This window comes from Eubalaena glacialis, chromosome 3 (genome assembly GCF_028564815.1).
Source record: "Eubalaena glacialis isolate mEubGla1 chromosome 3, mEubGla1.1.hap2.+ XY, whole genome shotgun sequence".
Classification (NCBI taxonomy): domain Eukaryota; kingdom Metazoa; phylum Chordata; class Mammalia; order Artiodactyla; family Balaenidae; genus Eubalaena; species Eubalaena glacialis.
This window is the reverse complement of record NC_083718.1, coordinates 59841368-59856586: the sequence shown is the minus strand read 5'-3', so window position 1 is coordinate 59856586 and position 15219 is coordinate 59841368. Positions and strand designations below refer to the sequence as shown.

The 15219-nt window shown below is 39.1% G+C and overlaps 1 protein-coding gene across 1 annotated transcript in view; it reads left to right on the top strand.

The window, feature by feature from the left end:
• The first annotated feature begins 14314 nt into the window (after positions 1-14314).
• KLHL20 (kelch like family member 20) overlaps positions 14315-15219 on the top strand; it is a 79300-nt gene continuing 78395 nt past the window's right edge. The window contains exon 1 of the mRNA XM_061185697.1: positions 14315-14429. The gene's annotated coding sequence lies outside the window, so the exon portion shown is untranslated. The remainder of the gene's footprint in view (positions 14430-15219) is intronic.

Below are 15219 nucleotides of genomic sequence, written 5' to 3'. Positions count from 1 at the left end.
TTTTAAAATAATCTCTCTTGAGCCATTGTTTTGGCAGTAATTAGAAAATATCAATGCCACTCCTGCTGTATGACTAAAGGACTGTTTCTGCATATAGCTAATCTTCACAGCTGAAACTTGAAGGAGAATGTACTGAACATCCATTGTTTCTGCCTGCCCATCCTTCCTCTTCTGGTTACAGCACACAGTTTTCTAGTAGGGGACCCCTTTCACACACTCTCAGCCCAAGTCGTTTGGGTGGCGCCAGTCCCACTCCAGATCAAGTCCCAGCCAAGCAGTGTTTTCTATACCCCTGGTAACAGTGATTAGGTCAGGAAAAAGCATGGAACACAGATCAGTGTAATCAAAGCTAATCCTGAATTTTTGCCAGAGCAGTAGGTAAATAGGCATTCTTTTTTCAGCAGGGGTTGATGAGAGACGGTCAGCCTGAGTTGCCAGTAACCATCTTGCCACTATATGGAGACAGCTTGACAGAGCAATGAAAGAACCAAGAAATGAATCCTGAGGCCATTCCTTGAGCCCTGGAGCTAGAAATACCCAAAGCCATTTTTTTACCCCCCTTTTTCAATTGTGTAAGTCAATAAATTACTTTTTTCTAATTCAAACAAAGATTGGATTTTTGTTACTTGTAACATCAGTGTCCCATAATATGGAGGGGGGGAATATATAGGATGGCTTTATTTTAGAAACATGCTATCCTTAGGGGTAAATACCTGAAATTTGGGATGGATAATATTGCAGTTACGAGTTTCACTTAGAACAACCGTGCTTGAATATTATTGGTTAGTTGATCAATGTTAACCTGGAGGCAGGTTTCTAGTAAAATGCCCTAATGTTCTGTCACCCTCTCCATTTCACCATCTCTGAGTTAGTGACAAATATAACTATATAAGGCATACTTATCAGATGACCCAAGGCTTGGAATAATAAATAATATGAGAGAGGATGGCAGAGTGAAAATCCAAACTCAAAAGATAACTAGAAGTTCAACAGGCAAAGGAGTAGAAAAAGGCAACCCAAAAGAAATGTAAAAATGCACGAGACACAAAATAAACAGCAAAGTGCATTAGTGAATACCTAAGTAGGTTGAAATAGCAGGAGAATATGTGGTTGGGAGAGAGACAAGAGACATAGTTAGGGGGATTAGACGAGGTCAGACAGCAATGGGGAGAATGGTTTGGAGAGGATAAGACTGCAGGCATAAAGAGGAGCCAAGGCTGACTCCCAGGTTTCTATCTTGTGTGACCAGGTGGTTTGTGGCTTGTGGTTTCCTAAATAAGAGAGATTTTGAAGAAGGGCTGGGTCAGAATCAGGATGATGAGTTCAGTCTTAGAAAAGGTAGAAATATCAGTGTGCCTGATATCAGTTACTGTATATTTGAATCCAAAGCTTAGTAGACAAGACCAGGATATAAATATAGATTTGGGAGTCATTGGAGTATAAATGTTATCAAAAACCTGAAAAGAAGATGAAGTCATCCAAGATGAGTGAATAAAAGAACAGAGGGCTGAGGACAGAGCCCTGGGGAGCAATTACATAGAAGTAAGCAGAGGAAGATAGGGAAAGAATGATCTGAGAATGAACAGACCCAGATGAGTGTGGCAACATAGAAGCCAAGGAAATAGTTTCAAAAAATACTGAAAAAAATGACAATGGCATTTGGTACTTAGGAGTAACCTTTGTGGGAATCAGTTTTAGTGAAGGGTGGTAGGCAAAATCAAGATTTCAGTGGACTGAGGAATGAATGAGAGAGGTCAGGAAGTAGAACCACTAAGTTTTTTTTCTTTTTTTAAAGGCTTTTTTTTTTGACTCTCTAAATGCAAGAAATATCTTTATTTTTAATGTAAGATAATTTTGGCATTTGTCAGATATAACATCAGGGTCATCAATTTAACAACTATAATTGGAAATGAGGAAGTGCTGGCTGTAAATATACACTACTCTTTTGAGAAGTTTGACTAAGATGTGGAGGGAGGAGATTGCCCAGAAGTTAAAGGAAGACAAGGTATTAAGGGAGATGTCTTGGCAGGGGGAGGATCACAGAAGCCTGAGTGTATCTGTAGGATGATAGCAAGGAACTAGTAGAAAGAGAAGATTAAGAAAGGAGATGGCAGGTGAAGTAAGATCCTAAAGGAAATTAGAGGGAAAAGGGTTAAGGTATAGATGGGAGGTTTGGCCTCAGAGAGGAGGAACGTGGCTTGGTCCTCTAATTCTGAAATGGAAAAGGTAGCAGTGGTGTGGATACAGATAATTTTTCTGGACTGTGGTATTGGAAGTTAAAGAAACCAAGCCTGATGGCCTTGAACAAAGTATGCTTAAACTGAGGGAGGAAGGGATGAGTGAGGGGCTTGAAGATTTGGCAAAATAAAGTTTAAAAATGTTGATGGCATTGAAGAGGTGAATGAGGTTGAAGACCATGAATTTAAGTGACCCCCAACCTGCAGAGTCAAGTGCTTTTCTCCAGCAACGCTCAGACATCCAGCTTGATCTGAAGTGGGTGTGACGGAAGGATAAAGGTGCATGACGATAAGAAGTTCTTCTGAGAAAATGAACAGTAAAGGATTAACCTTGTCCAAAGAAAAGTTGTCCCTTTCCCCCCAGCTTCTTGGAGGTAACCTCTAAACCCTTGGTATGTCCTGCCTGTCTTTGTTTACCTGGAGGCCTTGGACCATGCTGCATAGTCTGTGCTAATAATGTGCTTTATAGTGGGGCCATGGGTCTTGCAGCATCAGCTCAGCCTCTCGAGCCATCTCTAACATCCCCAATGCAATCAGTGAGCCCAGTTTTGTATTGGCATCTCCTACCATCAATCTGGTCTACAGAGGAGAGCCACTACTGAACTTATTAGAGATTCTGGGTTCCCGTCTCTCTAGCACCTTCCTTATTACTTTGGTAAATGGTGTATCCTCTGGTCTGTCCCATGGAATATTATTGCCTGGTGAGTTTTCCAGGCTTACATATTTAGTACGTATATCCATTTTAGCATGCTCACTTCTTTGAACTTTTTAATCCCTTGTTCTACTGCCTTCTATGACAATTCAGGCATCTTTACCTCATTTAGTATGGGCCATCACTATCCATATGTATGAAACCATTCTGACAGCATGTTTACACCATGTCCTGAGATCCTTGCCAGGTTGTTAAATCCTGTATCCCAAGAGAGTGCGTCCAAATTAATTAAACTCCCTTACTCAACTCTGTATTCTATCCCTCTTGATCCAGCACTCTCAGAACTCAGTCCCATGTGTATTCACCCACATCCTGAACTCCTAGGATATAGTCCCTTTTACTCCATCATCATGTGTACCCTCCTGGATCCTGAACACCTTAACGTATAGTCCCTTTCTTTCATCATCAGGTCCATCACATCCCCAGTTAGTGACTTAACTCTAGTTACTGTATTGGCCTGGAAGGTAGAGCTGACCCCGAAAGGGCTCGAGTTGTCCTGCAGAAAGGAGGAGGACTAGCCCTAGGGAGGTGGGAGTCATTTCCTTGGCTCAAAGTGTTCACGGACCTTTGGGAATTAAATATTTTAGGTGCATGAACCCAGATATCCCCATTCCATATGTCAAGGTCCCACTTTTTCCTAATTAGCACCACATCCTTGGCATACCAGACTTGCCAATATTGAGAGTTTAAGCTCCTTTGAGGCTCTGCTACTCTTATGATTAAGCCCTGGACCTGGTCCTCAGCTATTCCTGCTCTCCAGTTGCAGAAGATGAGAGCTTCTATATTTGTTACCAGGGAAATCCTTTAGCTTTCATGTTTAGTTTTTAATAACCAATTAATCACTCTCAGTATTTCATTAAATAGCATCAAATAAGCTTAGCAACATCCACCCATATTTCTTCTATATATCTCTAACACCTGATACACTGTACCCACTAGAATATTTCCTCCCCACCAGTTTGCTAATAGTGAAAGTTTTTAACATATGCACTGCAATTGCGTCAGGGACTATTTGTACACTTTCTACTAGAAGTGATGATATCTTCTGCCAGCCTGGCAGCAGGTGATCCAACACCACCATCTTAGTGACTGCTTCTTGACCCACTCTTGGCATTCCTGGCACCAACTGTCATAGTTGGGTGACCCAGGAAGCATATGCTGAGATGGAGTTTGCATGCAGGAAATTTATTAGGGAGTGCTCTTGAGAGCAACACCTGGAAAGAAAGGTAAGGAAACAGGGCACAAGGAGAATCTGGGCTGCGATATAGTCTCAACAAAGGTCGATTCAGACCATCTGGGGAGCTCTGAAGTCGGGTGGCCCTTCAGAGCTGTCCCAAGATGGGGCAAAGGAGCTGTACCTTGTACCCCTGCGTCAACCAGTTACTGGCTGCAGGCTGCCCCAGGAAGGGAGTGAGACCTTGGGCAGGAAGCCCCTCTCTTCCACCAAGGTCCTTCCCAGAAAGGGCTGCCAGCTGAGATCTCTCTGCCACTAGCACTTCTAGTGGCTGGTGGATCATGTCCCTCATTCCCCAAAAGATGTCTGACTGGTGCATTACAGGATTCACCATATGCCACCAATTTGTTTGGCCCATTTGTTTTTCAATATTCAGGTATTGCTTTTTTCTCTTTTGATTAAATTTTGTTTAAAAATTGTTAAAGATATTTAAATAAAATGCCTTTAATTTTATTGAAATAAAAAATAAATGTTATTTAATAATATATAATAATAAATAATAAAATAAATTTTTATTTAAATAAAATTAAATTTAAAAATCTATTTTTTATTTTTATTATAAAATAAAATTTATAATAAAAGTGTAACTTGCTTAAATGAATTTTTAGTTATTAAGAACATTTAATAAATAAAAATATAGAATTGAATACTTTCAGAGAAATCTGGCTTCCATCTCTAATTCCTCTACCTGTTCCCTCCTATCCCCTCTAGCTAACCATTTTTATTAATTCTCAGTTTATCTTTCCATTGTTGTTTTAAAAATAAGTAAATACACATATATACACTCGCACATATTTCTACCCCTTTTAAAATCAAAGTTAGCATATTGTAAACACTGTTCACTTAGGTTTTGTTACTTAACAATATACCCTGAAGATCATGCTGCGTAAGTATACAGAGATTGTCCTCACTTCTTTTTTTAGCTGCATAATCCTCATTATGTGGCTATCCCATTGCTCATTCAATCAGTCCCCTATTGAGAAGCCTTGGAGTTGTTTCAATTGTTTTGCTCCCACAAAGAATCCTGCAGTTAATAGCCTGGTGCATAATTTTTTTTAATTTTTGCAAGTGTTTCCTTGGGATAGTGAGTTTGCTGGGTCAGAGGTAAATGCAAATATAATTTTGCTAAATCTTGCCAAATCCCTCTCCATAGAAGTTCAATCATTTTGCACACACACTAGTCATGAATGAGAATGCCTTTTTCCCCACAGTCATGCCAACAAAGCATGTTGTCCAATTCTGGATTTTTGCCTACCTGATATGTCTTAGTATAGCTATAATTTGCATTTATCTTATTATGAATAAGACTGAATATATGTTCAAGTGTTTAAGGGCCATTTTATTTCTGTGAACTGCCTGTCCATATATTGCCCAAGTATCTGTATTATTTGTTTTTTTCCTCCATTTTTTAGAGCCATGGGTGTAGTACATTATGAGTCCTATATTGCAAATATGTTTTTCCTAATTGTCATTTTCTTACTTCATTTGTAATATTTTTTCCATGGAAATTTTTTTTATGCAGTCAAATTTATCTTTTTGCCTCTAGATTTTGAATCACAGGGAAGTTTTCCTCCACACTTAATTTAAAAAATTCATCTGTGTTTTCCTGTACTATTTTTATACTTTCATTATTTGCATTTAAACTTCTGATACATTTGGTTGTTGTGGGATAGAAAGACCCAGCTCCTTTATTCCAACTTGTGAAAACTCTGAGGGGCCATCCCTGCTTCTAAGCTTCCCATAGTGTCTTCAGAGGCCTTTGTTGAGACTGCACTGGGGTTCAACTCCTTATATGGAATGCATTCAATTTTATCTTTTTCCATAGTTGTATAGCATCATTTATGCAACAGTCCATATATTCCCCACTGATTTGAGATATCACCTTTATCACATGCTAAATTTCCATGTGTTCCTAGGTCTATTTCTGGATTTTCTACCCTGCTTTATTCATCTGTCTGTTCATACACCAAAATCACAGTTTTAATTATAGAGGTTTAGAACATGTTGTAATAATATGTTAGGGCTGGCCCTCCCCTTTGCTGTTTCTACTTTTAGGCTATTTCTGGGTATTCTCATTTGTCTATTCTTCCATATGAACTTTATAATCAACTTATCTAGCTCTGTCAAAACTCTGATATTGACTTACTTGGATTGCATTAAATTTATAAACTAATTTATGGAGCACTGGCATCTCTATGAAACTGAGTCTTCTTCTCCAGTAACATAGGATGTCTTTCCCTTTGCTCAAGCCTACTTTTGTTTCTTTCAGGAGTGTCTTATGGCTTTCCTCATATAGGTTTCATATAACTATAATAACTCTTGAATGAGAGCTGTGAAGAATTCAGATTCCATCTTATAGATGAGAAAACTGAGGACCAGAATGACCAAGTGATTGATTAAGGTCACAGAGTTAGCACTAGGACTCAGGTCTCCTGGCTCTCATCATGGTGCTCTCCACCCTATAATTCTATGGATGCATCTAGGCAACTAGGAAAACGCTCTTTCATTGTCTGATTTGTGCTCATTCCTCCTGTTATGTTCCTGAACTTTGCAAAGCACTTTCCCATTTCATCAGCTTTGTCTCACACTGCCCTCTCCAGTGAACTCTTGCCAAGATGTCCTTGCCTCTCTGGCTTTCGTGTCTTTGTCTAGAACACTCCTCCCTCCCTTCAAACTCTGTCACCTAGTAACTCCCATCATCCTTCATATTCCTACGTAAGAGTCACTCCCTCAAGGACATCTTTTGTGCTACTTACCTGTTGCTGCATAACAAGTTACCCAAAATTTAGTAACTAAAAACACAAACATTTATTATCTCACAATTTTTGTGTATCAGGAATCCAGGCATCACTTAGCTGGATGTTTCTGCCTCAAGGTCTTTCATGAAGTTGCAGTCAGGCTATCGACAAAGTCTGAAATCTCATCTGAAATCTCAACTGGGAAAAGATTTGCTTCCAACCTCACTCACGTTGCTGATGGCAGGATTCAGTTCCTCATGGGCTATTGGATTGAGGGCTTCAGTTCCTCACTGACTGTTGGCCAGAGGCCTCTCTCTCTTCATTGCCATGAGGACCTCTCCATAGGGCATCTCACAATATGGCAGCTGACTTCCGTCAGAACAAGGAAGTGAGAGAAGACATCCACAACAGAAGCCACAGTCCTTTTGTAACTAATCCTGGAAGTAACATTCCATCACTTTTAGTATATTCTATTTGTTAGTTACTAGATACAGCTCACAGTCAAAGAAGGAAGTTGCACAAGGGCATGAATACCATGAGGCAGAGAACATTGGGGGCTATTATGGACTAATTTGTGCCCCGCCACCTCCCAATTCACATGTTGAAGCTCTAAGTTTCAATGTGACTGCATTTGAAGATAAGGCCTATAAGGATGTGAGACCCAGAAACCAAATCAGCTAGCACCTTGATCGTGGACCTCCCAGCTTCCAAAACTGTTGTTTAAGCCACCCAGTCTGTGGTATTTTGTCATGGCAGCCTGAACCAAGACAGGAGCCATCTTAGAGATTGTCCATCTCACTGCCCCTGATCCTCCAGACCAGATCTGGGCTCCCTACTATATATCTTCTTTAGCATGCTAGAGGTCTCTTTCAGACAATTATCCCAATAGTGATTAAACAATTAATTGTGTAATTCATGGTTTCATTTTAGAACCCCTGTCTCCTCAAGAATGAAATTCCATAAAACAAGGAACCTTGTGAGTCTTATTTACTGCTAAACCTTGGGTCCAAGCACAATATTTTTTTTTAATTTATTTATTTATGTATTTATTTTTGGGTGTGTTAGGTCTTCGTTTCTGTGCGAGGGCTTTCTCTAGTTGCGGCAAGCGGGGGCCGCTCTTCATCGCGGTGCGCGGGCCTCTCACTGTCGCGGCCTCTCTTGTTGCGGAGCACAGGCTCCAGACGCGCAGGCTCAGTAGTTGTGGCTCACGGGCCCAGTTGCTCCGCGGCATATGGGATCTTTCCAGACCAGGGCTCGAACCCGTGTCTCCTGCATTGGCAGGCAGATTCTCAACCACTGCGCCACCAGGGAAGCCCCCATCTTTCTTTTTTTAAGAAACATTTTTATATCTTAATTATTTCATAGTCATTTCATCCTCTTCTGTGAGTCACTGAGCTTTCCCTTAAATTTTTCATTTAAAAATCTAGGTAATTGCATTTGTTGAACATCTATGATGTTCCAGGTACTTCCTAAGTACTTCACATGTATCACGACATTTATTCTTCATAAGTCGAGACAGCACATCATCATTAACTTTCTTCTTGGACCAGGATAAGACATGACCTTGATTAGGTATTATTTGGGGCATGTATATTCTGGTGTTTAAAATATACATTTTTTGATAGCATTGAAAGGGTTCCACCTGGCAGAAGTTTGAGCACACTCTAAACACTTATTAGGTGTATTTCCTAAGTAGATTCTTCAGTGATTATTGTGATTTTTTTCTTTATTAATGAAGCTTTTTCATAGTTTTTACAATGGTATGGTTTATTTTTCATGTATATATATGTGTGTGTGTGTGTGTCTGTATACACACACACACACACACATATTTAAATACATATAAATATGTACAGATTCTCATGTGAATTCTCTACTCAACACAGAGCTCTGAATTGTGCATGAGGCCTTTGCCTTAGGATTTGCATTTAAATGGGCTCCGTCAAACTGCAATGTATAGGAGAAAATTTCTCACATCCTATGTTGGTAGGGTTATGATTCCGTACCTGCTTTACTCTGACTAACAGGATGGCTCACAGTGCATTATGAAAAACATACAAACAAACAGAATTAACCCAGTTCTTTTAGGAATTCTCCTTCACTTTTATGTATAGAAAAGTCTGCATGGGTGGCTCCTCCTTGAGCCTTGAGGGAATCTGACATATCCAAGTAAGTAAATTCTCTAAATTTAATGTCTCAGATCATGATCAGCTACTCAGGATTATACAAATCCCTGTGGCTCTAACCCAGGGCTATAATCAGATGTATCATGATGTCATGAAAAACTCAGATTTGTAGCTGTCCTTGGCAAAGAATTTCTCACTCTTACTCTGTATCTGCAGTCTTGAGAAACTGGTATCTGACTAAAACTCATCTAAGGGGATTTACTATGTTTTTCCTCAGAAATATGCTCACAGGATGCTTAGAGTTCTACTTTTTTTTAAATCTTCTATTTCTTCACATCTGGGAATAGCTCTAAAGTCTGCCTCCATTTTTATGGACCTCAGTTTCCGGTTACTTTATAAGCCATTAATAATTAGTTTAAATGGTACCCATTTGTAAGTGGTTAGTGTTGCTTAAATGTTAGATTGCTTCTCTACCACAAAATAAACCCATTTTGTGAGATAACTTTGCTTTTCCTTAGCTAATGACTTATTCATCATATGACTGGAGGGTTAGTAGGAGGCAGGGGACAGATTTCAAATTCTAAACTAAGTCAGGTCACTTTCTCCTTAATGAAAGCAATGGGACTCTGGAGAAAATCACATCACATGTCTTCACTCTACTCAGTTCTCTCTGGTGACCTAAATGGGAAGGAAATCCAAAAAACAGGGGATATATGTATACGTATAGCTGATTCACTTTGCTGTACAGTAGAAACTAACACAACATTGTAAAGAACTATACTCCATTAAAAATTTTAAAAAAAGAAAAAAAATAAATGCAGAGGGTTCACAGTATACTGAAGGCATACACAGCACTCAGATTTAGAACCTCTGAATTAGGTGCTGACTAGTCTTATAGATTTTGATAGGCTTTAATTTAATCATGAGTCTAAATTTTATCCTGTGGATAACTGAGTCTATATTATATTTTAAGCAAGGGTGGAATATAATTATAGTTTTCAAAGAGCATGATTAAAGCAAGTCATTTAAAGGAGGTTCAAACATTAACATATTTGCCATTTAAACAGTAACAATCTGCCTACAATTCATATATATATATTTTTTTTTAAGACAAAAGCAATACCATTTCATTTAAAGTTTGCTCTCCTTAATTTCTAAAAGTTATTTTTGTGGGGTTTTTTTAATTGAGGTATAATTGACATATAACATTATATTCATTTCAGGTTTACAGAATAACTATTTGATATTTGTATTTATTACAAAATGATCACCATAGTAAGTCTAATTAACATTTATCACTATACATAGTTACAAACTATTTTTTCTTGAGATGTGAACTTTTAAGATCTACTCTCTTAGCAACTTTCAAATATGCAATACAGCATTATAAACTATAGTCACCATGTTGTACATTACATCCCCATGACTTACTTATTTTATAATGGAAGCTTGTACCTTTTGACCTACTTCACCCATTTCACCCACCTCCTGCCTTCGCAACCATCAGTCTGTTCTCTGTATCTATGAGCTTGTTTTTTGTTTGCTTGTTAGATTCCACATATAAATGAAATCATATGGTATTTGTTTTTCTCTGTCTGACTTATTTCACTTAGCATAATGCCCTCAAGGTCCATCCATGTTGTCACAAATGGATAAAATTTCATTATTTCTATGGCTGAATAATATTCCATTATATATATATAACATTTTCTTTATCCATTCATCCATTGATGGACACTTAGGTTGTTTCCATATTTTGGCTATTGTAAATAATGGTCCAATGAACTTGGGGGTATATATATCTTTTCGAGTTAGTGTTTTCATTTTCTTCAGATAAATACTCAGAAGTAGAATTTCTGGATCATATGGTAGTTCTATTTTTAAATTTTTTAGGAACCTCCATACTGTTTTCCATAGTGGTTGCACTAGTTTACATTCCCCCCAACAGTACACAAAATTCCCTTTTCTCCACATCTTCACCAACACTTATTTCTTGTCTTTTTGATAATAGCCATTCTAAAAGATGTGAGGTGATATCTCATTATGGTCTTGATTTGCATTTCCCTGATGATTAGTGATGCTGAGCAACTTTTCATGTGCCCATTGGCCATCTGTATATCTTCTTTGGAAAAATGTGTATCCAGGTCATATGCCCATTTTTAAATTAGATTGATTTTTGTTTGTTTGTTTTTTGCCATTAAGTTGTATGAATTCTTTATATATTTTGGATATTAACCCCTTATCAGATATATGTGTTGCAAATATTTTCTCCCATTTAGTAGGTTGCCTTTTCATTTTGTGCAGAAGAGTTTCCTACAATTCATGTGACAAATTTTTTAATTATAAGATGAGGGAGAGTGGCATTAGATTGATTTTATGTAACTCTATACTTTATCACTTACTAGTTTAATGCTAACTAGCTGCAGAATCTTAAGTCAGTCATTTAACACATATGTGCCTCAACGTCCTCATCTATAGAGTGAGGATAATCTCTCTCTCCTAGTGTTTTGTTTTTAAGGCTATTTTTGTAGAATTTGTGGTGATTATTATCTACTACTTCCTATAGCACTATGAATATTGTAAAATTGTTTTCCATTTTACAGAGAAGTTTATATAAGCACAATTTGGGTTGCTTACACAAGATATCCAAGTTCATGGATGTTAAATCATAGATTTAAATTAAATCTACCTAAAACCAACCACATACCCCTCCTGATATCCTAAAACTCCCTAGGATTTCCTATCCCCAACTCAAAACTCACTGCTTTCTAGCTTAGTCTTATTATTTTGCATCTGAAGTCAACCTTAAATTCCCAGATGAGAAAGTAAAAACTGAGAGCTATCTTAGTGCCTACATTTGGTTCCTTTATAAGTCATTAACACACTCTGGGACTAATGATTAGCTATGGACGGCAGTTATTTTGGATTATAGCCATTAATTAATTGTATGATTGAATTTTACCAAGGAAAAATTTCTTTATTAAAGTCCCCAATTTAATCAAATAAAATCTGCCTTTATTTTCCATCAGCCATAGCAGAACAGTTCTTGAAATATTGATCTGTATTCTTTCCCACATGTGACTGTCCCTATAGTTAATATGGAACATCCACATTTTCCTCCTCTAATTTTCAAGGTTTTGAATTTAGGATCAACTGTTAAACCTAAACTGAGCTGAAATATCTCCAAATATCTTCCATAGAATTTAAAATAAAATCTGAACTTCTTACAATATCTTTCAAGACAATATATGATCTTGTTCTTGCCTATCTTTCTTACCTCATATCTAATATTATTTCTACTCACAGTGGCTTTTTTTAAGTTCCTTGAACAGGATGAGCTTATTTATGTCTCAGGTCATTTCCCTTTGCTATTCACTCGAAACACTCTTCTCCCAGCTTTCCACCTGGATTGCTTCTCCCTCACCTTTCAGATCTCAACCCACCTTTTCAGAGAGCACTTACCTGATCATGCTACTTAAAGCAGCCTCTCCTTTCCCCAAATAGTCACCCTCCATAACATCACCTGTTTAGCTCCTTCCTAGATAGCATTTACCACTGACTGAAATTATTTTACTTATTTGTTTACATGTTTATTTTGTCTATATCCTTTTACACAAACTAGTATGCTTTTGGCTGCAATTAATAGAAACCCCCAACTCGCTTATTGGAAATTTATTATCTCACATAACTACAAGTCCAGCAATAGGGAAGTGTCTGGGCAAGGGAGAATTAGTAGTTTCAAAACTACATTCAAGAATCCCAATTCTTTCAGTCTCTCTGTTCTACCATCCTTATTGTCTAGCTTCATTCTCCTCTGCCTTCCCTCATAATTGCAAAACGGTTGTGGTGCTTCCAGGTGTCTCATCCAGGCACAACAATGGCCAAAGGGAAAAGATGATATTTCTTCCTGCATCTCTTCTAAAAATGCTAGGAAATCTTACCCCACAGTCCCCATTAGATTTCCTCTGATTTCTCATTAGTCTGTATTGGTCATTTGTATGGAGATGGTTTAGACCAATTACTCATAATGAAAAAGTTGTTCGAAAGTCAACCATCATAACCACATAAATGATCACTAGAGCTTCAGGATGGTGTCTATCTTGTTCACGACTGTATTTCCAAAGCCTAGCATGGTACTTGGCATGCAATAAGTGCTCAATTGAGTCCATTTAAAGAAAGAGGAGAGAAAACTGACATTTGTTGAGTGCCTACTAAGTGCCAGACACACATGATCTTCATTATAATTTACTTCTCTCAACAATTGTATAAAAAGAGTATTATTTCCCTTTTACACAAAAGAAACTAATGCCTAAGTGATTAAGAAATTTGACCAAGATCACAAATCTGGTGAATCACAGGACTAGGATTTGAAACTATCGGTGTCTGGATCTAAAGACCATGCATTTCCCACTACAAGCTAATTAACAAAATGCATTCTTTCCCTTTCAGACACAACTGCAAAAATCTGTGTAGATTCCATGTGAAGAACAGCTAAAGAAAATCTGGTTACGTTCATGCTCAGCCTATAATAGTTATCAGGAAACCAGCAACAGTCTTTCACTGATATTACTGAAATTGTATCCCCCAGCCTATCACTTGTTTGTTTTCTAAACATATAGTGAAAATTAGGTGGCTGTGTGCTATGGGAAAATCAGGCAAAGGACAAACTGACAAAGTTTTTTTTTTTTTTCCTCAGTAATACTGAAGTGATTTCAGAGAAGTGTTTGGTGAAGTGTCTCTTGTAGAATACTAAGTGAAAGGGAAGCTGACATAGCCTTAAAATCCTGAGTAAAACCCTGGTGTCTTGAAAGCTAAATTGGGAAATCTGGAGCCTAATAGATATATGGGGCCTAATAGATATATGCCGACTGCATGTACGCATGTGTCAATCATTCAATCCACAATTAGGGAAAAGATTGTGCCAACAGGAAACGCGCCAGCTACAAATAAATCAAAATTCCTGGCTTTCCGTGACTCGTCCCATCTTTCTATTGGCTTCTGATGGGGAAAACAAAGAAGAAAGAAGCCTTCAGTATTTAAATACTGCCAGTTCAGCGGTGAACTAGCACAGTGGTCACCGTCGGGATACAAGGAACTGGTAACGAGGATAGGCAGTCTTTGAAGGGACCTAAGCCCCCAACAAAGGGCGCATCTACTTCCTTATCCGCTCCGGAACCTCTTGGCGGAGTACGTGGGTTCCAGAGGGAACGATTTAGAAACAGGACCACTTCCTGCTGCTGAAGTGGGGCGGGGGGTGCGGAGGAAATAAGCTCGAGGAGCGGCATCCTCCTTACGCTAGCCGAGGCAGAGAAGAGGCCAGAGAGGAGGCGGCGGGGGGAGGAGGCAAAGGAGCCTACTGCGGAGAAGAAAGTGTCGGAGCCGGTAGGTTAGCAGCCTTAGAGCAGGGGACAGTGGACAGCACCCAGGACTCGCTTTGCAAATCTGTGGTCCCAAGTTGCCGAGCTGCCCATTGGGTGAGGGCCGTGCGTCTCCCGCCGCCTGTCATTCGGCACCAGGAAGGGGCTGTTAGGGGACTGGGGCTGGGCCTTGCGGGGCACCAGACCGCGCTCGAGCTGGCTGACAGCCCTACTCCGGAGCCAGGGAAGGCGCTGGGCCGTTCTGCCTGAGGGCGTGGGGTTCCGCACCCTGGACAACTTCCCTAGACAGGGGTTGGAATTTGCGGGGAAGGAAGTGGATATCGTGAGTCCCACTTAACCCTCGGGACCTAGCGAAATCTTGCCAAGTGGGTGGTGGACATTGTTTCGGGAATTGAGAGAAGGGCTTGTAAAGAGAATGTTAGTCTGGAGCCATAGTTTCTCTACCCTGTTCTATCTGCCCGGGCTATCGAAAGTGGAGTTGTTTGTTTTTAAAGGCAAGTGACTGCTCCTACTCCTGTCCCTTCGGGACAGCTTAACAGCTTTCAGATCCGTTGTTAAACCAGCGTGTTCCCTATCCGATCTATCATGTTAGTACTGCTATGGGTATCTGGTGAATACTCTGTAGATTTACTTGATAGGTCAAAGTTAAATGTCTCCAAAGCACTTTTTGAAGAGAGACAAGACTAATCTCGCAGTCGGGACTATTTAGCGCACTTACCCTCACATTCACATATAATCTTTTTAGCATTCAGAGTAAAGATGGTCACCTTAAAGGTACTAGGTAAGGGTTATGA